The 27453-nt window shown below is 43.0% G+C and overlaps 3 non-coding genes and 1 pseudogene across 3 annotated transcripts; 2 read left to right on the forward strand and 2 right to left on the reverse strand.

Annotated features, from left to right (window-relative positions):
• Positions 1-6993: 6993 nt before the first annotated feature.
• Positions 6994-18289, forward strand: LOC121147762 (annotated as a pseudogene).
• Positions 7210-7281, reverse strand: TRNAA-AGC. Its single transcript has one exon. It is a non-coding gene; the product is annotated as a tRNA-Ala (tRNA).
• TRNAR-CCG lies at positions 16966-17038 on the forward strand. The gene has a single exon. It is a non-coding gene; the product is annotated as a tRNA-Arg (tRNA).
• A 4527-nt stretch (positions 18290-22816) lies between the features above and the next one.
• TRNAL-CAA lies at positions 22817-22922 on the reverse strand. The gene is made up of 2 exons: positions 22885-22922; positions 22817-22862 (listed from the first exon to the last, which is right to left on the reverse strand). It is a non-coding gene; the product is annotated as a tRNA-Leu (tRNA).
• Positions 22923-27453: the final 4531 nt, after the last annotated feature.

A 27453-nucleotide genomic window follows, 5' to 3' on the forward strand; every position in this document is an offset into this window, starting at 1 on the left:
TTGGTGGGAGATGGCTCTCGGGAATACATACAAGGCAAAACAGAATTTTGTGGCTAAAGCCCATTTTATTTCATCTTACGATTTCCAAAACTTGTACACGTAGCTAGCATTCCCCGCTGGGCTGGAGCCACAAATGAACTGCTCTGTCCTCAAACAGCACCCATGGGTCCTCAGATCTTCCCTGCACCACAGGCAGAGCCCAGAGGGGACTTCCCCCTTCTCATTGTTCCATCTCCTCCACCCTCCGCATCGCTTTCCCGCTGCTTTGAAGATCTACAGGATGCAAAGACTGCGGTAGACATTCCTGCGAGCAGACAAAGGCGGAGGATCCTCGCCGCTCTGCTGGGTCGCAGTCCCCGAGTCCAGGACTCGGGCGCCTGGGGGACTGGTGGGAGATGCAGACCAAGAGAAATGTGCAGTGGGGCAGCGGCAGGTGCATTCACCGTGAGCGGAGTGGGCTCCCCAGCTCTGGGAGCAGGAGGACTGAGCTGCCCCGGGCTCTGCGCAGCTGAGGGCCGCATCACAAACCCTCGGCCTCGGAGTCCTGGAGAGTCCCCTACCAGCCCACGTCCAGCCCTGAGTCTTGCACATGCCAGCTAATGCTGCGACCAAGTCTGAGATGGCCGTCCCAGTCTTGGCATGCTGCTGCAGGTACTACAGCCGGGCTTAGGCTGGTTTAGCCCAGCACGCCCCCAGTCCAGTTCTCGCTAACAGGTACAGAAGCCTAGTCCAGCCTGGCCTGGTGTGAACTGGTAGATGTTGCGTGCCTACCCAGCCCAGCCTATACTCAGTCCTGGCTCTTTCTCGTGTCAAATCGTGTTGTGGACCTCAGACTCTAGTCTGGCCTGCTCCCAGTTTCCCCTCGTGCTCCCCAGCGAGAGCTGGGACTTGCAGGAAAGTTCCCCAAACCCCCCGTAACAGCCCTGCCCCGATGGATCCTGTGTTTGCCAGCAGGTGTTGCCACCTGGACTGACTTGGCCATACCCAAGTCCTGGCTGGTACTGCAACCCAGCCCGATGGCCCGCACCCATTTTAACTCTCACCTATGAATGCTACAGCCTTGCCCAGCCCGGCCTCACTCCCAGCATCAGCCCCAGGTTCTCATTAACACAGCTCTATGTCTTCGTCTCTGCTTTCAGAGAAAGCGGTCCTTCGTACTTAATCACTGAATTTGCTTCTCTCAAAGCTTTAAAAAGAGTGATTTTCATATAACCTTCAACTTTTTTGTTGCCTTCACTAGGGTGACTCGTCATCCATTCCCAAGAGTACAGTTCCCTCTTCGTTTATCATAAATAAAACTAGAATCTATGGAAAATTCTTGTAATTTGGAAATGTAACCATGCCTATAAAAATAGTAACATCAGGCTTAAATCCAGTTGTTTTGATTCCAAAATGTTAACTACAAGACTAAATTGTACCTCAAGATTTTATTAGAACAAGAATATTCAATAAACCAAAATTATATCAAAAGAATAAAAGCTTAGAGACCGAATTCATTACCTCCTGTCTATGCTACAGGCTTTGACTTCAGGCTCTGTGATACAATTTCTGAACTCTTCTTCAAAACTCATCTCCATAACCACTGGCACTATTAATGCAGTGAAGTAGCTAGGGAAGAAAGGAAATAAGAAAGCAACAGTGCTTCAGCTAAATCCTTTTTTAAAAAGATTTTATTTATTTTTATTGCAAAGTCAGATATACAGAAAGGAGGAGAGACAGAGAGAAAGATCCTCCATCTGATGGTTCACTCCCCAAGTAGCCACAGTGGTCGGTGCTGTGCCGGTCCAAAGCCAGGGGCCAGGAACTTTGCTCCAGGTCTCCCACACAGGCAGCTAAATCTTTAAAAAGCATTTATTGGAGTAGTCAATCTTTGACTGTGTGTATAGGTCCAAGGATGACAATTCAAACTCACTTGGCCACCTCTGGTTGTCTCATTTGCCTTTTTGTCTCCAATGTGCTTAGTAATTGTCTAAATTTAAGGATACGTATTTTAAAGCAGTGACTCCCAGGAGGAAAAATCTTGTATACTATCATTATAACTTCATATATAATCTGGACGTTTAGCATAGAGTTTGTCTTTTGGAGCACTTTTAGATTTACAGTAAAATCAACTGAAATCTACAGAGTTCCCCTACATTCCCTTCCCACCCCACAGACCCACTGCTAGCATCGTCTCACCAGAGTTGCACATCGGTGTCAGTTAATAAGCCTTGCATTGTCACCTAAAGTCCATAGCTTACATTCGGTTTCACTTGTGGTGTTTGTGTGTTCTTTGAATTTGAACAAATGCAAGTGACACGTATCTACCATTCAAGTACCATGCAGAATACTTTGCTCCTTATCCCTGGGTTTGTCACACCAAAACATAGAAAAACCATGAGAAAAGACTGAAGGGCTTGACAGAGTGAGAAGTGCAAGCATAGCTTCATGAAGTTTGCACTATGTTATCTCTTTCTTTGTCCTTCTTGTACAGATGAGCAAGAAGGCAATCACAGCGTTAAATCAAGATCAACATTCTGCAAACCTCTACCATAGGTTATTCCAACATCAATAAAGGATACAAATTTTGATGTTTTAATGTAGATTACTCCCATGCAACTCTTGTGCTGTTAGGTGGGGATTATAAAATGATATTAAGACTCTAACATTCTGTAAAAGGAATTTGCTGTTTATTTTTATGATGATTCCCAGTCTTGATCTGGACGCAGCATTTTCCATCACATGAGCCCAATTCATAGCTTGGCAGTTTTCTTTTGAATGTTCCCTTAGCTCAGAATTATCTATTAGGTATGAAAAAATCAAAAGGCAACATCAGGCTACTTTGTTGCCATCGGGCCAGTAACACTGAAAAGATTAGGAACCTGCCATGTGTCCATTTCTTGTTTCAAAAAGTCTAATTTTGTATGATTCCATTTGCTTGCTGAAAGCACTTGAGAAGGCATCCCTGCATGCAAAGCCACTAGGTGGCGTGCAGGGCCTTGGCTGCTGGTGCCTGCTTCGGTCCTAGATTGTGCGCCCTTCTCAAGATACACACATATACATAGGCGTCTTGTATGTTTATATATGTATATAAATAACATCCATTCTTTTCGTTAAACTCTCATTCATTGGCTCTGTGAAGTTACAAAAAGCAAAAACAGTGACATATATAGCACATAAGGGAATTTAATAAAATCGAGGCTAGGGCCAGGGTGAGGACGTAGTGATCGTGCTGGGATCCCAACTGGGCGCCAATTTGTGTTCCAGTTGCTCCACTTCCCATGCAGCTCCCTGTTTGTGACCTGGAGAAGCAGTTGAGCGCGGCCTTAGGACCCAACTCCCAAGTTGGAGACCCAGAGGAAGCACTTGGCTTCTGGCTTCAGATTGACTCAGTTTGTGCCCTTGTGGCCATCTGGGTAGTAAACCAGTAGGTGGAAGATCTTTCTCTGTTTCTTCTCTCTGTACATCTGATTTGCCTTTCCCATAAAAATAGATAAATAAATAGATAAACAAATAAATCTTCAAAAAATGGGGGAGGGGTAGAAATGAAAATATTTATCTGGGCCTGAGTCTCTGGGTCTCTGGATCTCTACTGAAAATTAGGAATATCAGGGTAGAGAATGGACTAATTTTTTTGAGGAAGGACAAATAATTTATTCCATCTACTGTAACTGGCACTTGTGGTTATTTTAAGCCAAAAAGCTGAAAGAAAAATATTTTTCAAGATGACAAGGCCTTGTTATCTCTTTTTGCTTTTTGGGTAAAGGACTTCAGGAGATTCATATTTAAATGCCAGCCTGTTCTTTCTAGATTTTACCCTGAAGCATGGTTTCAAGTGACTGGAAAACTGCTTTAGCACCCTGGGCAGCCATGTGGAGGAGTGAATTGGCAGTTGGAAGATCTCCCTCTCTCCCTCCCTCCCTCTCTCTCTCTCTCTCCAATTGCCCTTCAAGTAAAATAACACAAATCTTTAAAAAAAAATGTGCGTGGTCCCTCTCACTTCACCACCGCAGAAGTCAAAGTAGTCACATCCCTGCAGAACTGGTCTGTCTCACCTGGGCGCATGTGCCAGTCCTGCCAGTCCAGGAGTTGCCTCTCCGTGCTATGGATGGCACCTGATTCTCTCGCAGGGCAAGGATGGTGTACTTATGTTCTTAAGGAAAACCTGGCAGCTAAACATTGTCAGAAGGAGAGACGTAGGGAAACGCCGAGGCAGAGGGGAAAAAGACCCATTATCCATGACTTATCATAAGCTGGTAAAGAGGCGTGGATCATGTGAACGACAGCATGTAAAAATGGAAATTTAAGACCTTTCATTGTTACTAAGATGCAGTTTAGAGAGAGCAGCTCGCTGCAATCCGAGGAGATCAGACAGATGTGAATTGCAGTTGTTGAGCCTGAGGGAATTGGTTACTAACGGGTGTTAGCGCCCGAATGAGCCGCTCTCCAGCCACTGATCACATAAAGGGGGGAAAGTCAGACTACTGCTACCTGTTTCCCTCTAGACAACTCTGATTTTAAAATTCAAAATATATCTACAAATATCTTTTAAAATTCAAGATACATTTTATGCTGGATATACTTTAAATTTTGAACACTGCAATAGAAGCCAAATCTACTTAGAAGATTACACTTAGTTTAAATTTCATCATGAAAACTTGGAAGGTAGTAGTTAATAACTATCCTTCGATTATATGTGGTTTTAGAAAGTTGTGATAGAGAAATAGGGGATTCTAACTACCTTGGACACCTCATTCAAACATGGAAAAATAGTAATGACGCACGAGAGAAAAATCAACATTTGAAAATCTGTTAGGAATATTGAAGTGAATTCCAAAGTCAAACCTTTTGAAGCCCGATACAATTCCCTACACCTCTGCCATCTGAATTGTACAAGCAATTTCTCAGTATGCTTTTGGGAACTCAGAAGGATATATTCAAAATCAACAGTAGAGAAAATGTTGACTGTGCATTTCAAAACTGCTGCACAGCAACGGATTCTGATGTTTCCAAGACGGCCACTTGGTGGCGCCAAAGTCATTCTCTGGAATTTCAACGCGTCTATGAAATAAAAACATTCCTAATAACAAAATTTGTCCAAATTTATCAGTATTTCTTCTAAAAAATTTTAAACCCAGAAGCTTTAAGGGTGACTGGATCCTGTCTTATCTGTATTATCACTCCTACACACAGCACCCAAAACTAAATTAGGACTGTTGGGATATTTCAAATGGATTTCATTCATTTGTTTAAACTTTTAAAAATGTAACATGTATCATTAATATGGTCAGATAAAATTCTACAATATTTGGTTGGACTGATACTTTTTCTCCCCAAATAATTTGATTTAGTGCTCTCAAACCTAAGTTTTTATGAAAACAAAAATATTCTATCAATATCTGTGTTGGCCAAATGGTCATTGCCACCTGTGGCTCTTCAGCATTGACATGAGACCAGTGAATGCACCTGTGACTGAGTAATAGCAGGAAATATTTTTTGAAAGCTATGAACTTCAGTTTTGCACTTGAGACGTATTGTCTAGCATTCTTAATAGAAATCTCCACTTCAGTAAGAAAATTAGCATTTTCTCACTACAGCACACACATTATTGTACGTTCTCAAAACTCTGAGGAAGTAGCACAAACTCCTGTGTTTTTTAAAAAGACAAATATCTTCACATTTTCAGAAAAGCCTTCTTCGTCCTAAACATCTTCATCCCTAATACGATGTATGCTACCAAGTTTCTCGAATCTCTTATCACAACACTTTTAGAGGAACTTGTAAAGTTCATCTGATAAATCCTGCCTTGTTACATTTTAATTTTGAAAGTATTGTCAAAATCTAATGTCAGGTGTCTGACGCAGTGTCCAGCAGAGACAAGTCACATTTCTGAGAGGCACAGCCCTCGGTCAGATAGCACGGGGTTACGTTGGAAAGACCATCTGGGGTGTTGGTCAGGAAAAATATGTCCATACACTCTGACACCTCCCATGCGTTCCAGACTGCACCCTGGGCCCTCTCCTGGTCCTGCGTGTCTCTGTGGGCGTGAAGTTCACACTGTTGATCTGAACCCGCAGGATTCCCGGGCAGAGCAGTCACGGTCCTCCGGTCCTCCGTCTGCAGCCAGCGCATCCACCCAGGGCAGATTCTCCTGTTGGCGTTCCGGTCCTCCCTCTGAAGCCAGCGCATCCACCCAGGCCAGATTCTCCTGTTAGCGTTCTGGTCCTCCCTCTGAACCCAGCGCATCCACCCAGGCCAGATTCTCCTGTTGGCGTTCTGGTCCTCCCTCTGAACCCAGCGCATCCACCCAGGCCAGATTCTCCTGTTGGCGTTCCGGTCCTCCCTCTGAAGCCAGCGCATCCACCCAGGGCAGATTCTCCTGTTGGCGCTCTGGCCTTGACCAAGAGGAGGCCTGGGTGCTGCCAGGCGCGCGTCCCACGTTCAGCAACGCGTGTTACTCGGGTCCACAGCGTGAGGCGTTTCAAAGTAAGACGGAACCAAGAGTGGGAGATGATAAGAGGAAAATCTGAGACGTCCTAAACTTAATTTCGATGGAGTAAGGATGGGGGAAAGGGAAGCGAGGAGGCTAGTGAGACGACAGACTGTGAGATCAAGCCCCGTGGTAACTCCCAAAGCCCGCTGCATCCTGCCGAGGCCCCGACCAGCTCAGACACAGCACTCCTTCCTCCTTCGGGGCTGCCCTCCTATCCCCAGACTTTCCTGATTGAACGGAAAGCCAGTGTGAACGCGGCTAGCTACCCTTAACAGTTGCTGGAGCTCGTCCTGGAACGGGCCCTTCATTGGCTAGCACCTGTCAGGGCTCGATTAAACCCTTTCATTTCAGAGATCAGGAGAATCTCAGAGTTTCAGCGTCACGGAAGAGCAGAAGGAAAGGCTGTGTGCGTTCATGCTCTCCGTCCTGCTAGCCACGAGAGTCGGTAGCAGGTCACTGGGCCGTAGCACAATACAGTGCAGGACAGAGGTCTCCTTTCCTGCACTGCTCGGAGTCTAAAGATGCGCCATGCTCCCCACCCGCTGCCTGTGGCTCTTACTGTCCGTCAAGCCTACGACGTTTGCGAGGGTGAAATCAAGGCGTCAACGTTGACATACACCGAAACCCCAAGTAGGAATCAGTTTGCTTCCTCTGTAAATTAGAAATGAGCATAAACAAACACGTCACCCCACCACCCCCAAAAAATCGAGAGGCAAATGAAATGACAGGGCAAAAAGTGGAGGTGCCGGGGATTGAACCCGGGGCCTCGTGCATGCTAAGCACGCGCTCTACCACTGAGCTACACCCCCTCACGGCAGAGGCGATGCCGAAATAGTTCTATTGCTTACAAACACCAGCTTTGGTACCGGCGAAGACTTTTTTTTTTTTTTTTTTTTTTTACTAAATTCAATATTTACAGTTTCTGTGTCTGACACTGTTGCGACTACGTTAAAATAAAGGAAGCGAATACTGTATACTGCTGCAGGACCCACGTTCTGAGCCTTAAGAGGCAGTGGCGATGCCATGCACACTCCTAAGGTGGCAAGAGCATCCGTGCTGTCCTCCCAGCTACCGGCCGGGGAAAGCCGACAGCGGAAGATGGCCCAAGTGTTTGGGAGATCCGGGTGAGTCTCCTGGCCTCCGGTTATGCCCTGCTTTGCTACAAATCGTAATTTAGAAGGAAGTGCACAGGTAGGCACAGGCGAAGGTACGAGACCCTGATCATAGTTTGGTTAAATACAGAACGTCTGTTAATCTTCCCTCTGGGAATGAATGATCTGTGAGTTTGGAGCATCCAGTTCACACCTCCTTCTAGTCTGAATGAACAGTCCCCAGAGCCTTTCTGTGTTGTGTTACATTTTTCCCAAGTAAAAAAAGTCCTGATTCCCAAGATCTCTGTTGAGCTTCTCTATGTTTTGCTCCTTTATGTTTTCTAAATGTGCAATTCCTAAACACGGAGATTGCGAGCGGCTCCACCAATAAAAATAGTGTGCAATAATATCCCTAATACAGCGAAATTTTGCAATGATATGTCTTAATACAGATCTTTTTTTTATTCTTTTGCTGGGGATTTTTTGTTTTGTTTTGTTTTGTTTTTTGTATCCTCTTGTGGAAGATACTGGTGAGCCATTTACACAACTGTTCCCTTGACTTCTGGGCACACAAGACTACATTTCCCAGATTCCCTTGGAGTTAGGTGTGGCCATGTGACTGAGTTGTGTTGGAGGAATGAGAACAGGATTTACAACTCTTGCAGGGCAAAAGCATAACTATAACTCCTAGTCAATCCCCTAGTCTTCACGTACAGTCTCACTGCAAAAGAGCAGATGTGCTTTGCAAAAGCATCAGCTGAAGAAAATGAGTCACACACAGAAAGGAGACGGGGCTGTGAGCCACTGCTCAAAGGAACATCCAGCCCCCACACACAAACTCATCTGCAATATAAAACTAAGGGGAAAGAGCCCTGCTTGCTTAACTCGTTATGTGTTTGAAGCATTTACTTGTTTTTACAATGGTTAGTGTAATCTTAACACATCTTAATCTATAAATTCCTTACCTCCCATCCTAGAAAATTTTTGAAAAATATATTTCTGGAACCATTTTCTCCCTTTTTTCTTCTTTTCTTTTTCCTTTCTTCTTTCTTCTCATTTGGAATTATTTTTAGTTTGCTAGTGAACTATGTGGAATTATCCTCTATTTTTCTTAACTTTCCTTTTTTTTTTTTTTTTTTTTTTTTGTCTTTTTATTTTATTCCCAGGAGATTTCTTGAGCCTAGAGGAACCATGTGGAATCTTCTTACGGAAATTTCCTTCAAAGAGATGAACTCGGAGTGTAGAAAATAAATGATTCCCACACCATTGACTCTCCCACTACTTCAACTCCATAATAAGGACTAGAGAAGGACATTCTTAGAAGTACCTACCCAGATAACTAATGCCAAAGGATGCAATTACAATTCAGCTTAAAGATCGTAACTGGTTATTCTTTGCATTTCTAGCATAAGGCAAAATGTCCTTTCATAAAATACAGTAAGTATTCCACCAGGTTGAATAGAAGAGGCTGGTTGCATAGATGAAAAATTGCTATAGCCCAAAAGTGGCTTGGTCATTTCTTCTATGATGGAAGCAGGAAGACAGAACAATTTTTAAGAACACTGTGATTATGATAAACATTGGGTAAAATCAGGCTACTTTTCTTTTTTTCTTTTGGTCAGGATTAAGACAGAGAGAACTTCATTTCAAACTGATTGAAAAAGGTCTCTTGTTTTTGATCTGTTTTTCAGCTGTCTCTCCTGATGCCTTGCAAGGTCAGGTAACTTATTTTTGGTTTAATTACATGAAACTTCAACATGAGTGACTCCATTTTTATTTTCAGTCTGGCCTACTAGGGCTCAGTGTAAGAGCTTAATCCATAACAATGACCTCCTATAATTTTTACTTATACTAGGTATTTTTATTTCTAACTTGATTTGTTTTGATTCATCATCTACAATTATAAATATAAAAAACAAGTCCTGGAGATACTGATGGAATTTTGAAGTCTTCTCAAGTAACTTCTGCATGATTTCCTTCTTCTTGCAGAAATATTAGAAGCAAATATTGTATAACATCTTGAGTACAGCAAGAGTATATAGAACTCTGAACCTACAGGCTCCTACAAACTCCAGTTCACACTTCCTTTACTTGTCAATGTGATTTTCTCTTTACATGATGTGACAGAAGAGAGGAAAAGTCAAAAACTTTCTTATCTGCAAAAAAAGAACTGTTTGGAATCTACTGAAATCCATCCATTACCCCCATTAAAGATAGATTCACGATATTTTAGGACGAGTACAATGAGAAAGGGAGGATAGAAGATATGCTGGAGAGGAAACTAACCATGCATTTTTACATATATTTTGCAGAAGATATGGGATGCAAAATGTAAGTGGAAATGAAGATGCCCATGAGGCCAACACTGACACAGAAAGTAGACAGAAGTAAGGGAAAGAAAACGGCCTCAGCCCGGAATTTCCCTCCTCTGAGCAGAAGGGAACAGGCGCATGACGTCCAGATAAAAGAACTGAGAACGTGGGCTAGGAGGTTCAGCATCCCCAGGCTGTGAAGAATGACGAAAGGAGAAAACAAATCTCAATGTACTCTCATTCTCCAAGTTTAGAACTAGAGCCCTGTGAGAAAAGGACAATTGGATTTTAACTCACGAAGATGTCAGACCCCAGTAATTGGATCTGAACCATTCCTTTCTGCTCTGGTCTGTTAGGAAGAGGAAAGATCCCGCTCAGATGATCAGCCACATATGTGCATCTACAGCCCAAACTAATTCAGTGGGAAAATAAAGCACCTGTTTTCTCCACAGTGAAATTCCCAGTGCTGATGTGACACTGAGAAAAGTGTTTACCGAGAGCCTACCATTTTTCTTTTTCAGTTTTCACAAATTTAAAGGTAAGTAGTATGCAAGAAAAATATAAACATAATTCAGAAAGTCTAAACATTTTATGAAAATTTAAGTTTTAAGAATTGCTGTAAGAATCGGGTTAGAATAGACACCCATATTTTTTTGTTGTATCTCATGACTTACTTTTTTTTTTAAGTCAGTTTGCTAAAGAAACAGAAGAATTCACAAAGCAAGAAGGGGCAAAGCTGAAGGTCAATCACAGCAATGTTCTTTTATCACCTCCAAGGACATCAGCCCCAAGGAGAAGTAACTCTGAATTTGTACCAGGACAGTAAGCGATGTGTCATGAGAGACTTCTTAATTGAAATGTGCTGACCCCATCTGTAGGCACCTGCCTAGGTTGTCATGCACCTAGGCAAGTATTACACTGCTGGGCAAAAAGCAGCCAGAAGCTGGCGGGCACTCTGCTCTTGTTTAATGCCAAATCTGTGTCAACTCTAAAAGTGTGCCAGCATAATGGCCTATTCTATTTTATTTTTTTTTAATATTTATTTTTCTTGCAAAGGTAGATTTACAGACAGAAGGATCTTCCATCTGCTGGTTTACTTTTCAAGAGGTCATAGCAGCCAAAGCTAACCTGATCCAAAACCAGGTGCCAAAAATTTCTGCCAGGTTTCCCATGTGGATGCAAAATTCCCAAGGATTGGGCCATCCTCACTGCTTTCCCAAGCTGTAAGTAGGGAGCTGGATGGGAAGTGGAGAAGCTGGGATATGAACTTACATTAATATGAGATCCTGGCACTTACAAGGTGAGGGTTTAGCCAGTAGGCCATCGTGCCAGGTTCCCTATTCTATTTTTTAAAGATATGCTGGGAAGGCAGGAGACATGAGGCCAGGTCACACCACCAAAGGTCCCCAGGTTAGTGAGGGGGTGGAGCTACAGACTGCCTGGGGAAGGCAGCTGGGGACATACTAGAGTGGGGGGCCACTAAGGGCATGTTTAGCCAAGTCCAGGCCAAGGCACAGACCCACATGGAAGGGCTGGGCTAAGCAGCATCACCCATCACCACTGACACACAGAAGAGCTGGGACTGAGGGGCATCCTGGAAGGTTAGGCTGAAGTATCTACCTGTCAGTGTCAAGGCAAGTGTGTGAGCCACTTCACGCTGGGCTGTAGCACCCACTGGAATGAGAGAACTGGATCTGGGGAAAGATTTCTGTAGGGGATTTGTGGACTCACCTCTGTTGGAATGCACAACCCACCGGTGTGCCTGGAGAGCTGGGAGTGGTGAGGGGCTGAGCCAGACTGGACACAGAATTCACCAATACTCAAGGAAGCTGAGGCTGGGAGGAGGGCAGACTGGGCCCCACTGCCAGCAAAAAGCCAGGAGTGAGGGCGCCAACCAGGGTTGCAGCAACCATTGGCAAGCATGAGACCCAGGGCTGGAAGTGGGCATGGTAAGGGAACTTGGGGAACTTCCCTTCTAGACCATAGCTCCTGCTTGGGAGAATGGAAGTCAGGGATGAGGTGGCCCAGCCAGGCAAAGTTGCAGCACTCCTCATCATGTGTGTGGCCTGTGTCTGGGTTTCAGGCAGGGCAGGGCTAGGCCACAGCACCTGCTGACATGGCTAGGAGTCAGGATGGGGAGCAAGCCAGGAAAGGTTGAGCTAACACACCTGCTAGTTCACGAGGTCAAGGTGGAGCTAGACACCAAGTGGTGACAGCTGGGACTGCAGGTGAGCCAAAATAAGTCAGGCCTGTGAATGTTATGACTGGAGGTAGGCCACAGCATTTGCTGGCACACACAATACTCAGGACTGGGAGTTCACCTGGGAGCTTCAGGGACTCTCCTACTAGGCCACCTCTTCCACTGGTGAGTGTGAGAGCTGGGACTGGGGGCAGGCTAGGCTGCACTAGGCTGCCACATCTGCTGGCAGAGCCAGAATGGATGACCTAGGCCCCAGTACCCAGGGGCAAGTGCTGGGACTCGGTGCAAGGTATGTCAGGATGGACTGCAAAACCCCCTGGCAAGTGTAAGATGTAGCACTGGCAGCAGGCCTGGAGGGGGAACTATGGACGCACCCCTGCTAGGCTGCAGTTTTTGCTAATTAGCATACGAGCCAGGGCAAGTGGCAGTCCAGGCTGGACAAGGTGGCTGGACTTTGGCATATATGTGGGCTGTGTCTAGGGGTGGGTCAAACTGAGGTAACCTGCACCACCCATGATGTACTCGAGAGCCAGATGAGATGTAGACCGGCCCAGGCTAGACCACAGCACCTACCAGCATGGGCAAAAACCATGGCTGGGGCAGGTCTGGTGGGTTTAATTGGTGGTCTCCCCTACTAGGTTTTAGCACCCATTGTTGTTCGTGAGGACCTGGCCTGTGGCTGGGCCAAGCTAGATCACAGTTTGTGTGTGAAACGGACTGGGGGTGGAACTGACCAGGCAACTACATCCACCAGTATGTGCAGTGGCTGGTGCGGGTGACAGACAGAACCTGATCCTGCACTGCTGGCACACAGAAGAGTCAAATCTGAGGTCACCCCAGAGAAGGTTTCTTGGAGGACCTCCCAACTAGATTGCTGAACTCGAACCACAAGAGAAAAGCACAAGACGTGTGGTCCAACCTTGGAGTGCATGTGTCAGGACTGGGCCTCCTGAGTTGGTGATGCCTGTGCAGTGGACAGAATGCCCAAATGCACACAGGAGACATGATAGCCAGCTCATCTAGGCCAGCAGAGGACATTACGTGCCTTTTTTGACAACTCTCCTGGCAAGGATTGTAACATGATATTGGGTCTGTGGATGGACTAAGGTGGGCTTGGTCAACCAATAGACCTTGAAAAGATTTTTCTCTACCCTGGTGCAACAAGGCCAACAACATTTCAAAACTATCAAAACCACTCAAGTAACAACTTTGGAATATTCTTCCCCACATCAGGGTCTCTAAGATGTCATCAAATGACCATCACCCATCCCCAGGTACTGATAGGGTTTGACAGCAAGAAACAGCTCCTTCTCTTTCCCCATTGTGGACATAGGAAAAAAAGAAATAATAATAATAATAATAAAAGAACTTGAAACATTTGTCCCACCCATCTTCTTCCATTAATGACCCACCCTACCCTAATCAGAGTCCCACATGGGCATGCATCCCTCTCAGTTATGTAAATGATATAAAAAAGAAATTAAATCTTTAAAAATTAATAATAAATGGGTGAAGGACAGTGAAGCGCAGAAGGCTTTGTGACCTGGAAAAACAGAATGAGGTTCAAATGACAGAGATATAAAAAGCAAATTAAGCCTAATCACCTGGTGTCTCATTCACTCCAGCCTTTTCCAAGGCCAGGAATCTGTATAAAAATCTTAAAAGTGTTAGTATTGTTTTTCACTCCAAAATCCCTCGTATCTAGTTTTCCCTTGTATCTAGTAGCATTGGAGTAGGAACAGACAGTGTTGGAATCAAGCTGAGCAATGTCGAATTAGGGGCATGCTCAGCTTAAAGGTATATAATACCTGCTTCAGGATCTCTTTCTAGCCCAACTGGCTTGATATGGCCTCAAATTAGATTCTCAAATTTGCTTTGCAAATTTACCTTTTGTACTTGCGCCCCCCCCCCCGAGTAATTAAGAGAAATCACATTTGAAATATGGATCCTGAAATCTTTCTGCTCGTATATGAACAAAGGCCAGTTTCCCCAAACTTAAAGAAATGAATAAATACACTTGACATATAAATAATAAGGGTTAAAAAAAACACCTAAACTATATTTTGAAAGAATTGTCCAATAAAATTGAAGAAAAACCTGAATTGTCCACTTCTCCATAGAAAACTATTGTTCTATGAAAGGCGATCAAGAGGGATGCAGCTAAATAACGTAGGAGAAAAACTATTGTAGACCTGGATCAATAAATTAGTTCTTAAATTATGTTTTCAAGATCCACAAGCTATCTAAAATTTTTATCTTTATTTCTTGTCTCATTCTAAACACTTTCACTTTTATATCTAATTTCATAGTCATATTTTTCTTAAACATGACTTCTCACATGAAGTTTCATAAGACATCAACCTGCCTGAACCGTAGACATGGCTATGATCACTGAACTGTGTGAATCCTGTGTGAAAAATGAAATAAAAACTTTCTTTCTTGCCCAGACCCTCTTATCCACAAGAGAACAGCCTTTCATTCATCATTTGGTCTCTCTTTTCCTCCAAGATTTCTCTCTTTAAATTATTCACTCTGTGGTGAAGGAAAAAATTTAAAAAGTGTTCTATTTTGTTTTTCTAACTCTTCTAAAAAGACCGAGAACTTACCAGCACTCAAAGGAAACTGTAGAATCTTCACTGTCTTTAAGATGGATAGTTCCCAGGTGAAGTTTACGCTTTAAATTTTAAGTCACATTGTTCCTCTTTCTTTGCTCGGTTATTTTCTAGAAGCGGTGCCCTTCCGATCCATACCCCAAGACTGACCTCCAGGAGGAGCAGAGCTTCGCAGGCAAGCTTGTTGCTGCAGAGTAAGATCTCCGTGAATGAGCCAGGGAAACTAGAGCAGCCTATCTTGAGAGTAAACAAGCCAGATGATGAGCGTGGAAGGAGCCTCTGGGGAAGCCGCCTGCCCATTCAGTGCCACGCACGACAGTCTCATCTTCTCTCATTTAACAGAGAGCAAACTCAGGAAGCAAGCAAAGAGTTCTCTGTAGTTTCATTGTAACTCCCATTTACCTGCGTATCCTGCATCCTCCATTTTAGGATACTGTGCTCTTCTTACACTTTAGGTGGCTTTCATACTTGTTGCAAAAGCCAAACAGGATTTTGAGCCAAAAATTACATTTGCCATGAGTGTATAAAGAATACAGGAAGTTGTTCTTAAGTGCTGTGGTGGCTGAGTGATCAAGCGATTGGACTTGGAGTCTGGTAGGGTTTTCCTGTGTGGGTTCAAATCCTGTTTCCAGTGGCACTGCTTCATGTTTAGACTATCATTCTTTTGTTAGTGTCTATTTGTACCCTGGAAGAGCTTGAGCCAGATATGGGCCATTCAAACGAATCAACTGCTCCACCACCCCCACAGTATGTGTCTAATTCAAATGACACCATTTACAATTCACTCTCCCTCGAGGACAACTTCTCACTGGAAAAGAAAATGTCTAAGACTGTAGTACCCCAAACGTGTGTTGAGCTGTTTTTTTTTTTTTTAATCATCTTTAGCAAAAGGCTTGTTCATATCCTTGGCCCTTTTCTTAACTTGTTTTGTTAAGCATCTTGAGTTTCTAAACTCCAATATCTTGCACACAGTCTGATTTTGCGAATCACAATTTTTGAGAATTCCTGAGCAACTAGAGAAGGGAAAGGAAAGTGGCATTCTAAAAGGAAGGTAGGCTGTGGAATAACATTAAGCACACACTCACCATCGCTTCAACTGTTGGGCAGCATAGGAAAAGAATTAATTAATTCCCACTTAATTTCAAGAAGCTAGCACAGTCTTGGCTCTAACTCCTTCCAAGGCTGCCTGAACAGGAAGTCAAGGCCAATTTCATTCATGCACATTGTTGTAAAAAACATTAGTCAAATATATACCTGTTAAGTCAAAAACCTTACTGACCTAAACAAATGGTTTTTCCAGAAGCATAAAAACTATTTATTATCAGAAGAAAATCTGTAATTAAAATGAATCAGTAGCCTAGAGGAAAGAACTAAATTATTTCAATATCAAATGGAATTTAGATAAATTTTATCATAATGGTTTTATTTATGTATTAGAAGTAGTATCTGTGCAATAAGATACATTTAACTGACTAGCTGATAATACCACCCTCTCTATTCTGTAAAATAGACTGGAAAATATTCCTAATTCTGGCTTCACACTCAATCTTGATGTATATACCCATCACGCTTGTTCCAAAATCCGTATTTTAATTATTCTAGTTATTGGAGGGGAAAGATGAATGGACCATTTAAAGGACAGGTGATAACCAGTAACAATCTGTCCAACCAATGTATCAACCTCTAGTCTCTTCTGTGAAAAAGTCCCTCGTGGGTGAGTTCACTGTACCCTTTGGAGCCTGTCTTGGCAAGAGGAGTTCAGCATACACTTTTTATTGGCAGATCCCAGGGCTTAGGAGAAAATATTTTCAAGTATATTCCAAATCTAACCTTAGAATTTTGGACTTCAGTCCAAGACCTTTTCGCGGGTTCCTTGTCTAAGGTGATCTTCTGGTGGGTGGGCTTCCTAAACTGATAGTCAGGATTAGATGGGACTCATTTAATGAAAAATTATGAGAGCTTCTACTGATCTTAAAGATTTGCATAACGGCTGGGCCCACTCATCCCATACCTCACAGAAAAGCATCTTCACATTCTTACTAAATCATTGGATACTATTCCATATTCTCTTTCTCTCTGCCAGCTGTATTACAGTTTGTGACATCTGCTTGTTAGATTCTGAAAAACCTAAAAGTCGGAATCATTTGTAGCAATAAATTTAAATGTCAAACAGGGAACTTCTTGTTAAACTAAAATTTCAGAATCAGCATTAGAAAGCCCTGCCCCCACCTCGTTACATTATCTGCATCAGACGTGATAAGAGCCACTACTATCAGGTGGCCGCGTGGCCTAATGGATAAGGCGTCTGATTCCGGATCAGAAGATTGAGGGTTCGAGTCCCTTCGTGGTCGTTGCCTTCGTTTCGTTTTCCTTGTCTGATTTCATGCTTGAATAAATCTCAGAGGTAGGAACTCGTCTTTCCTCATTTTCCTTGCTTCTCCTCCCCTCACTGTTTCTACTGCTCAGACAGGAAAGCCAGAACCCTTCATTAGTAGTAATTACACATGGAGGTTCAGATACGTGACAAAAACTTTACAAATGGGCAAGGTAGAATTAGAACGTGTCCTCAAGAAGCTTACCTTCCACTGCTCCAGACAGAGGATGTCAGGTAAGCAATACGCTTGTTCAAAGTTCGGACAGAAGAATAGAAAAACAAAACAACTCAGAAACAAACAACAACAAAACCGAACGGGGGCTTGTTTAGAAAGCCCCATCTCTTAAGCAAGCCTTTCTTATTTAGAAAGCCTCTTTAAGGGCAATGTGGGGAGAGGGAGTGACAGGGGCTAGCTCACCCAGAGGCTGAAAGCGCCTACTCTCCTCCAGGTTCTGATCACTGAACACTTCTTTCAGGGGGTATGGAGAAAATCGCTACAAGCAGGGCTAACGTCGAGTTAATCTTTCAGGAGCAAGGACTCTGACAAGGAGTCCATCACTAAAGCTCTGAATATGATTTTCAATCCGTGTCCTCTAGATTTTCACTAGCTACCGCAAATCTGTCTCTACTTCCCAAATCGTAATATCAGAAAGGAGTCCAAAGGCAGAAACTACCAAAAACTTTTAGACCAAACTCGACGGGTTCCGTCTTAGCAAAGAAATCAATTGTATAAACAGATGTGAATTTTCTACAGAGAAAGTGACGAGAAATGGATAAAAGTTCTCATCGTATGGTCCAGTCTTAAGACGGCGGCCACCATGGTGAAGGCGGCTGCAGAAGCTGTCAATGTTACTTTCGAAGATCAATCAATCAATGAATAAATCAATCAATATGCGCGGAATACAAGTAGAATCACAGAGCTAAAAAGAAGAAATAGAAGTAAAACAGCAACAACAACAACAACAACAACAACAAAAACTCCAAAATTTAGAAGATGCTTGTGCTGGTATCATGATTGCTGATGACGATTGCTTAATGATTCCTTATCAGATTGGTGATGTGTTCATGAGCCACTCGCAAGAAGGAACACAGAAAATGCTAGAAGAGGCCAAGAAAAGTTTGCAAGGAGAAACTGATGCCTTGGAATCCACAGTGAAATCAATTCAAGCACGTTCAATTACATGCAAAATTTGGAAGCAACATAAACGTTGAAGCTGACGAAAGTTAAACATTTTGTAAAACCTTTTCTAATTTGTTTAATAAACTTGAATATTGTTTTAAAACAAAATTTTTAAAAAGGTTCTCATTGTTTGAGCTAGGCTCCAATAACTAGAAGTAGTTCTTGAGAATCTTTGCTTTTCTGAGAATATGTGGTAATAGAGTAACATCCTTTTCAAAAGAATGATGCTCTTTATACACTTAAAACCAGTAGCCATTAATATTTACTGAATGCAAATGTGCTTTCACTATTGCAACTGGGATAGACTTACTAGTGGTTCTACTATACAATCCTTGAACACAAGGCCATAAAAAAAAAAACCATTTCTTGGGCCAAATGATGTAACTAATAAGTGGTAAAATTAGGGACTAAGACAAAATATGTAATATTTGGAGTCCAGTCTCAATGCTTAAAACCTATATACATGTTTATTATTTTGAAACAGGGTTACAAAGAAAGAGAGGGAAAGAGATGAGAGAGAGATTAAGAGTGAGAGAGGTCTTCCATCTGCTGTTTCATTCCCAGATGGCTGCAACAGCCTGTGCTGAGCCACACAGAAGCCAGAAGCCAAGAGCTTCTTCTGGATCTCCCAGGTGATGGCAGGACCCCAAGGACTTGGGCCATCTTTTGCCGCTTTTCCCAGGCAACTAGGAGGAAGCTGGATGAACTGGTGCCCTGATGGAATTCTGGCATTGCCAGTACTGGCTTGAGCCACATAGGCCCCTAAAACGTAATCGTTTTTGTGGTTGTTGTTATGATGTTTGTTTGTTTCTGATTTTATTTGGTAAGATGCATTCCACATAACATTTTCTACTTCAAGTTTCTTTTTTTTAAGATTTTTTTTTTTTTTTACAAAGTCAGATGTACAGAGAGCAGGAAAGACAGAGAGGCCCGATGAATCACTCCCCAAGTGAGCGGCCGGTGCTGCTGCTATCCGAAGCCGGGAGCCACACGGTGCAGGGTCCCAAAGCATTGGGCCGTCCTTGACTGCTTTCCCAGGCCACAAGCAGGGAGCTGGATGGGAAAGTGGAGCTGCCAGGATTCGAACTGGCGCCCATATGGGATCCCTGTGCGTTCAAAGTGAGGACTTTAGCAGCTAGGCCACGCCCGACTTCAACTTTTTAAAAAAATATTTTTTTAACTAACAGTTACTGTGTGTATATATAAGGTAGAGTGTGACATTTTAACACTCATATACAAAATGTAAAGATCATTTTATCCATTTTAAAGCAGAAGAATCAGTGATAGTATCTTCCCACAGTTGCATAATCTATTTAGTAAACTTTTCCATCATCTCAGACAGAAGCTCTGTACCCATTAAGAAAGAATTCCCGCCCTCTGAGATTTGATTATTATGTACAGCCTATCTTTATAGCCATGTGTTGAAATCTTCACCTAACGGAGAGGAGTTAAACCAATGACTGTGAAGTGAAATGAAAGTATGCTATGGTAAAAATCCAAAGAAATAATAAAACAGAAAGAAGGAATGAGAGCGTTGGGACATTACCACTAAGCTCCTAAATGTGCACAGCCATAGATGTGAAACTTGTCCACTTCACATGAGTAAATTACAAACAAAATTTTTCTTTAAAAAGAAACAATTCCCAATTATCTGCTTACCTCTGGTCTACTTTTTGTCTCTATGTAACATACTCCCCTGGCTGTCTTACTTAAGTGGGACTACGCAGTGCTTGGCTTTTGTGTTTGGCCTGTTGCACTTAATCAAAGGTTTTCCAGGTTCATTCATTTGCAACATGTATTAAATATTTGCTCTTCTTTTGGCTGATTGCTGCTTCCTTGTATATATTATATTTTGCTTATCCATTCATCTACAGATGGCTGGATTTCACCTTTTGACTCTTGTGAACAATGCTACAATGAGCATTAAGATTTTAATTTTCGGAGTAAGTAACCACTAAACTGGCTTCCATAATGGTTGCAATATTTAAAAATTCTATCCTAATCTATGAGGGGTTTTTGTGCACATTCTTATCAACATTTCTTATTTTTCCTTGTCTTAATTATGGCCTGTCTAGTGCTGTGAAATGGAATCTCCTTGCGGTTTTGCGTTTCCCTGATGGATCCTGATTGCATTCCCAACTCCCAGCATTAGCTACGGCCATGTGGGCATCTGGGGAGTGAGTCAACAGACGGAACCTCCCTCCCCTGCTCTCCATCTCCGCCATCCTCTCAAAGAACAAAGCCTGAGCACAAATGAGCAGAAAAGGGGAAAGTAGATACATTTTTCTAGATAGAAAGAACACATGTACAAAATTATTCATGCATTTTTTAAAAAGGATAAATGAGCTAGTGTTCAGAACGACTGTAAGAGTGAAAGCAGCGAAGGCTGTACAGGTAGGCTACATCCTGTCAAACTAACAGATTCTGAGCAAGTAATATTAGCTTTGTGTTTTATGAAAGAACCCATGGTGATAGTATAGAAGATGGACTTAAAGGAGAAAATGAGTAAGACTGCAGTCAGCAGCCATGTTACAGTGCAAGAGAAAACGAAGGAAGTGATGACGTGGCTGACAGGCACAGCTTGCGGATAGCTTGAGTTCGGGAAGAGGAGCAAGGTTCCCTGGAGGGACTCGCACCTTTGACCCAAGTGACTGATTTTCCTTGTTGTGAATCATGCTGCTCTGATCCCGCCTCTGAGCTTAGTGCACTGTCAACTACATTTCTCTTTATGTGACTCTGCATGGCTCAGAATCTAACACTTTAATTTTTCTTGCCAGTGTAACCAAACATCCATCTGTGGTCCTGATGTCGTTGGAGCTCAGGTTTCATCTTTTTCAAAGGTCTGAAGCTCAGTTTCTCTTGAGTGTCCCGTGCGTATTTCTTTTACATCAATTTAAACTCCAATTATTACCAACTTCTCCCAAGTCAAATTGTTTTCTGGTTTTGCTTTAGAAATAGAACCAATCTTTCTTCCATGGTACAGCCTGGAAATCTTTAGGTTTTTATAAACTTGAGATTCGATGATATTTATGAAAATCACAAAATTACTATATGCTTGAGTGAAAAAACAGACTATCTGCTGCCCCTCAACCTTTTAGGGTTTCCTTCATGTCCTGTATTAGAGAAAATATGACAACTATCACATATTCTAGTGAGTGCTGTAAATATAGTCACTGGACGTTTAGGATTGTTCCGAAAGCTTTGCTGCTTGCAAAGGCACTGCCGGTGGGCTGAATCCACTAAGCATCCCAAACAGCAAGCATACTGTGTTCACCTGCAGTACCATGATGGAACAGTCAGTATTTATGGTAGGTGGCCCTAAAACAGAGATTCTTTAACGAAGCTAGGATATGAAATAATTTTTAACAATATTCTTTCCACATGACATATAGGAATTTTAAAAGTAGAGCATCAATAGAAAACATTTGATCCCTTATGGAACTTCAATGAATTTTAAAGAAGGTTAGAAATTAAATGCCATGAAATTATTATATGTGTAGAATTTATATATAAATATTTAAATATAATGCATTTATATATAAATGCATAATAACTATATTTTATATATTTATAACATATAATCATATTGCTATATGAATAAAACATAAATATGAACATGAATATAAATATTACAACATATAAAGCATATTTATATTATATATGAATAAAATTAATGTTAAATACATTCATATATTTATATGCAAGTATGTGATTATACAAAGAAATATATAAATACAATGCATGAAATATATGTGAAATTACTATATATTGTATTTTTATATGCAATATAATATATTATATGGCATATAATGTATATATGCACATCATATAATACATTATGCATTATATATTGCACATTGTATATGATATGTGATGTGTGATATATGATATTGCCTGTGTGCCCAAACTCTGTCCAAGAAACTACTTTTATGACAAACTCTTCTAAACACAAAGACAAAACAAAAAGAAATATTGGAGGAAAAGAAGGGAGTGTGAAGTTAACAGTGTCTGAATTTAAGCACAGTATAAGTCATGACATGAATTTCTGCAAGTCTATCAAGCATCATTGGTGTACTGTTTATTGAGTAACCAGTGCCTTCTTGCATTTTTCTATGTAACGATACACAAGGTCCACAGCAGAGTCAAACCTGGCACAACTTCTACGCTGGCAGTATTTAAAAATACTACATAGATAGTGGGAAAATACCAGGATAATAACAAGACGTGGAAAATTTCTGCTGAGAAAGATTTAACTACTGTGTTATAAAAAGAACTCTTGAATATACAGGAACCCTGAGGTGCAGGGGTTGCCCGTAACCTCATCGCCTCTAGCGCCCTACACTGCGGAGAATGAGCCAATCAAAACTTCGCGCAACACAGATTATTTTTTCTCGCGATACAATCCAGAAACTAACGTAGTCAGTTCTGCTCTTTATTGACTCCCTCCATATCGCGATGTCTTATATCTTTTCAACATCGACAATTTTTATGAAAATTATTTAAAAGGTAGAGGTAGTTGTATATGTACAGTGCTCAAATTAACATTCTTGTCAAAAAGGAAGAAGAAAAGGTATGTGTCAGAAGTGGGATTCGAACCCACGCCTCCATTCGGAGACCAGAACCCCCAGCGCGGGGAAGCGGAGCTTGAGTCTGGCGCCTTAGACCACTCGGCCATCCTGACACCCTGGCGAAGAGGGAAAATTTTGCATTGAAAAAGCGCTGAGTGGGCGCGGCTGTATGACGTAGGTCACAGCGGCGACGTCACGGTTGCTTGGCAACGCTAAAGGCAACAGCCACCGGTAGTGAGAACAGGGAGATTTTACCAAAGTGGACGAAGCTGTGTACGAACGAGGCTGAGCACGAATCCCACGAATGTTACAGCTGTCGTCGGCAGCGCCATGTCCTGCGCCCAGCCCGTGTGGGTTTCGGGGAGCAGGGGAAGGAAGGCGGCATTTGCCTCGCTCCCGGATGGCCCGTCCGGGTTCGAACAGGTCCGAAACTTTGATCGGGGTTCGCTTGCGCTTGGATTTCTCTCTCAGCAATCCACAGCACAAGGCTGCAGCGTCCCCTTCCTCCTCCCCGGGGGCTTCTTCCGTCTCGGGACCGCCATGACACGCGCTGTGGAGTCTCCCTCAGCCGGCAGGCCCCCTCGGGTTCGCGAAGGAGCGAGAAAGCCTCGGCGGTGAGGGAGGATGGACGGGAAGGAGGCCGCGTGCCTCGCCCAGAATTCTTGGGCTGCGCCATCTGCTCTGGGATCCGGGCGTGCAAGGCCCCAGGTCACACACTTTAGTGGGGCCTTGATCAGAAATGACTCCCCCGACTAGCACAACCCTTAGTAGCGGAGGACACTGCTGAAATAGCCTTGGTAGGCCAGGACCGTGCTCCCAGCACGGTCAGGGCTCAGTAAACAGTGTTTAAACCCAGCTTGTTTTTGCTTTTTTTTTTTTTTTCCAGCTTATTTTAATTACAGTAGTTTCGATTGTGGAGCTGAGAGTGAAATATCGATTTGGCTATTTTAATTAATTCTGTCCAGATAGATTATTATTTTTAATTTACCAAAACGAAAAGTTTCGCTTGTTCTAAAATGAACCTATGCTTCATTTCTATATAATTCGGGTTTTTTGGTAGGCTCTGAAATTTCCATGAACTCTCTTGGTTTGTTTTTTTTTTTCAATATGGGAGAAAATGAGTGGTGAACGTTACTTCCCAATAAATAAATTTTAAAAAATTTATCCATAATCAAATCAGGGTTAAGTAATGTTAACATTTTTGTGACTTCATTCCAGTCTTTCCATGGCACACTTTTTTTTCCCAAAAATCGTTATGTGTGTAGTGCATGTCTTGTGAATTTTCTTTTAGAGTACAGTAGATGTGTTGCCAAGTAAATAATTTTTGTATCCCTGTTAGCATTTTTAAAAAGTTATGTTTTGAGAGACAGAAAGATCTTCCATCTGCTGATTCACTCCCCAAATACTGACAATGGCAATGCTGAAAGCAGGAGCCAAGGAGTCTCTCTGGGTCTCTGGCATGGTGGCAAGGGGCTGCACCTGCTGCCTCCGAGGGTGCACATTAGCAGGAAGCTGGAGCAGGAACCATCCAAAAGGGCAGCTTAGCTACTGTGCCCTTGTGCAAGCCTAGTGCAAGGTTTAACAACTTCCAAGATCCCATTATCAAACCAGCTTTGCAGAACACAAGATTCCTAATTTTTTTTAAAGATTTATTTATTTATTGGAAAGTCAGATATACAGAGAGGAGGGGAGACAGAAAGGAAGATATTCTGTCTGATGATTCACTCCCCAAGTGGCTGCAATGGCTGATACTGTGCCGATCTGAAGCCGGGAACCAGGAGCTTCTTCCAGGTCTACCACGAGGGTGCAGGGTCCCAAGGCTTTGGGCTGTCCTCGACTGCTTTCCTGGGCCACAGGCAGGGAGCTGGATGCAGCGGCCGGGATTAGAACTGGCGCCCATATGGGATCCCGGGCGTGCAAGGCGAGGACCTTAACCACTGGGCCCTGACATTACCTTTTAAAGAGCTTTAAATTCTTTTCAGAATAAGGTGAGATGTAATTAAAATGGAAAGATTTTACTATTTATTAACAGAAAGCATCCGCAGAAGAGATTTTGAAAGAACTAGGGAATATATGTATCTTCCACCCGTTCATTCATTCCCCAGATGGTCTCAGTGGCTGGGGCTATGCTGAACCAAAGGCGGCACCTACGAGTTCCTGCCAGGTGTCCCACACAAGTGTAGAAGCTCAGGTGATTGCTGCTTTCCAGCCAGATTACAGGGAGCTGCATCAGGAGTGGAACAATTGGAACAGAAACCAGTGCCAGTTAGGGATGCTGGCATTGCAGGCAGCAGCTTAACCCACAGTGCTACAACATCAGCCCTCCACTTCCCATTTTTCTTGTGTGTTCCAAACCCCAACCTAGGTTTGAATTTACATCCCATACAAATCCTCATAAATTCTAAATGTGCGATGACTTAATATGTCAGCTTCCTCTAAATGCCGTGGTACCAGCTGAGGACTCTCCTGCAGCGCAGTGTCATTTATTCCCAAGTGTTCTCTCTACATTCCCTCCCTCCCTCCACCGCTTTAACTGACTTTAGTATTCTCAGCGCAGAAGCCACGTTCTCTTGTACTCCCCCAAGGAGTCAGATTCAGCTGCGGCAAACAGTAGCCAATTGTGTATTTCAAAGAATCATTGTCCTCCATTTGTGAAAAAGGCAGTTCACCCACTACCAGTACACCAGAACCTTGGGACTTAGCCCCCTCGTCCCTGGGGAACAGATGTGTTGATTTCCAACTGTATAAAATCTCTAGTCTGGACCTCGGGTAACTGAAGGCATTAATAAAGGGTTCTCACCACCTAATGGCTATTCCCTTTTAATTTCACATGGCCACATGTATTCTCTTATGTGGAATACATGTTGGATGCCAGGGACTGGAATCCGCTTCCTAAGCATGGCTCTGCCCTCCCCGGCCTTGTCTACTCCTGCGGAGGGTGAGTTTGCATATTAGCCCCATATGAAAAAAAGTGAAGAAAAAAGAAAGAAAGAAAAAAGTAAAAAGAGCAGCTGAAGATGCTTAGGTGGGGCACATGACATATGCAAGATCTAGGTTAGTTGAAGAAATAAGGAGTTACTGAGCCCCTAATAGGCCATTAACTTCAGACATTCTGAGGAAATAAGTCACAAGAATCCTTTAAAAATTTATTTATTTACTTCTTTATTGATTTGAAAGGCAGATTTTTGGCCTGGAACAATTGTTCAGTAGCTAAATCCTTGCCTTGCATCTGCTGGGATCCCATATGGATGCTGGTTCATATCCTAGCTTCTCCAGTTCCCATCCAGCTCCCTGTTTGTGCCCTGGGAAAGCCATACAGGATGACCCAAAGCCTTCAACCCAGCATCCGTCCAGGAAGACCCAGAAGCTCCTGGCCCCTGGCGTTGGGTCAGCTCAGCTCAGGCCATTGGTGCCACTTGAGTGAACAAGCACACAGATCTTTCTGTCTCTCCTTTTTTCTGTAAATGTGCCTTTCCAATAAGAAAAAAGAAGGGCTTATTTTACAGAGGGAGAAGGAGAGACAGAGATCATCCATCCACTGGTTCACTTTCCAAATGGCCAGAGCTGAGATGATCTGAAGCCAGCAGCCAGGAGTTTCTTCTGGGTCTCCACGTGAGTGCAGGATCCTAAGGCCATACTCCACTGACTTTCCCAGAGCATAAGCAGGGAGCTGGATCAAAAGTGGAGCAGCTGGGACGCGAACTGCCAGGACCACAGGCAAAGGATTAACCTATGAGAATTAGCATACTAGGATTAGCCAGCCTGAAAAGCCTCAAGAATCAGAAGGGGCCACCTGACTGATTTCAGTGACCCAAATTCCAATTCAATCAACTCAAATACTGTTTGCCTTTATGCAAGCAACAATTGCTAATAATTGTTAACAAGTTCCCTTGAAACAAAATGGCAGACAGCCCTCCCACCCCCATAAGAGACCAGAACTCTAGGGGTGGAGATTTGGCCTAGCCCAGCTGCTGTGAACATTTGTGGAATGAACCAGTGGATGGAAAATGTTTCTCTGATTTCCTTGTCACACTGCCTTCTCAATACATTAACACACACACACACTAGAAAATAACTAATACCTGTTAACCTAGGACCCCTCCTGTATTTCATCCCTCCATTGATAAAGATTTTATTTCCGCACCCCCATTGGTAAAGATGACTATTTTAAGTGGGTTTCATAAATTCTAAAGTTTTCTGACTTTTTACTTAAAAACATGGGAAAACTGCTATCCACTGGTTCATGTCTAGGGCTTGGGCCACACCAGTGGGAAGAGCCTGAACTTCCTCTGGGATTCCCTCGTGGCTAGCAGGGGCCAAATATTTGGACCATCTTCTGTTGCTTTTCCAGGCACAGCAGCAGGGAACCAGAGGACAAGAACAGCTGGGACTCAGACCAGAACTCCAGTAGAGGATGCCTGCATAAATAGTAGTTCCACCCACTGTGCCACAATGCTGGCCCATTGCTGCTTTTTAATGACAGTGAATTGAGATGTTACTCCCAAAGCATTGGATCTGCGGGGAATAAAGTAGTTCCTTTGTGAAAAAGCCTCTTAAGTTCCCGTGGAGAGACAGCCCCCCAGTAGGGGAACAAGACCTTAGAATCTATCCCAAGGGAAGGTTTCCCAGCACGGCTGCCAGGTG

This window comes from Ochotona curzoniae, unplaced genomic scaffold (genome assembly GCF_017591425.1).
Source record: "Ochotona curzoniae isolate NIBS_2020 unplaced genomic scaffold, NIBS_Ocur_1.0 scaffold_461, whole genome shotgun sequence".
NCBI lineage: Eukaryota > Metazoa > Chordata > Mammalia > Lagomorpha > Ochotonidae > Ochotona > Ochotona curzoniae.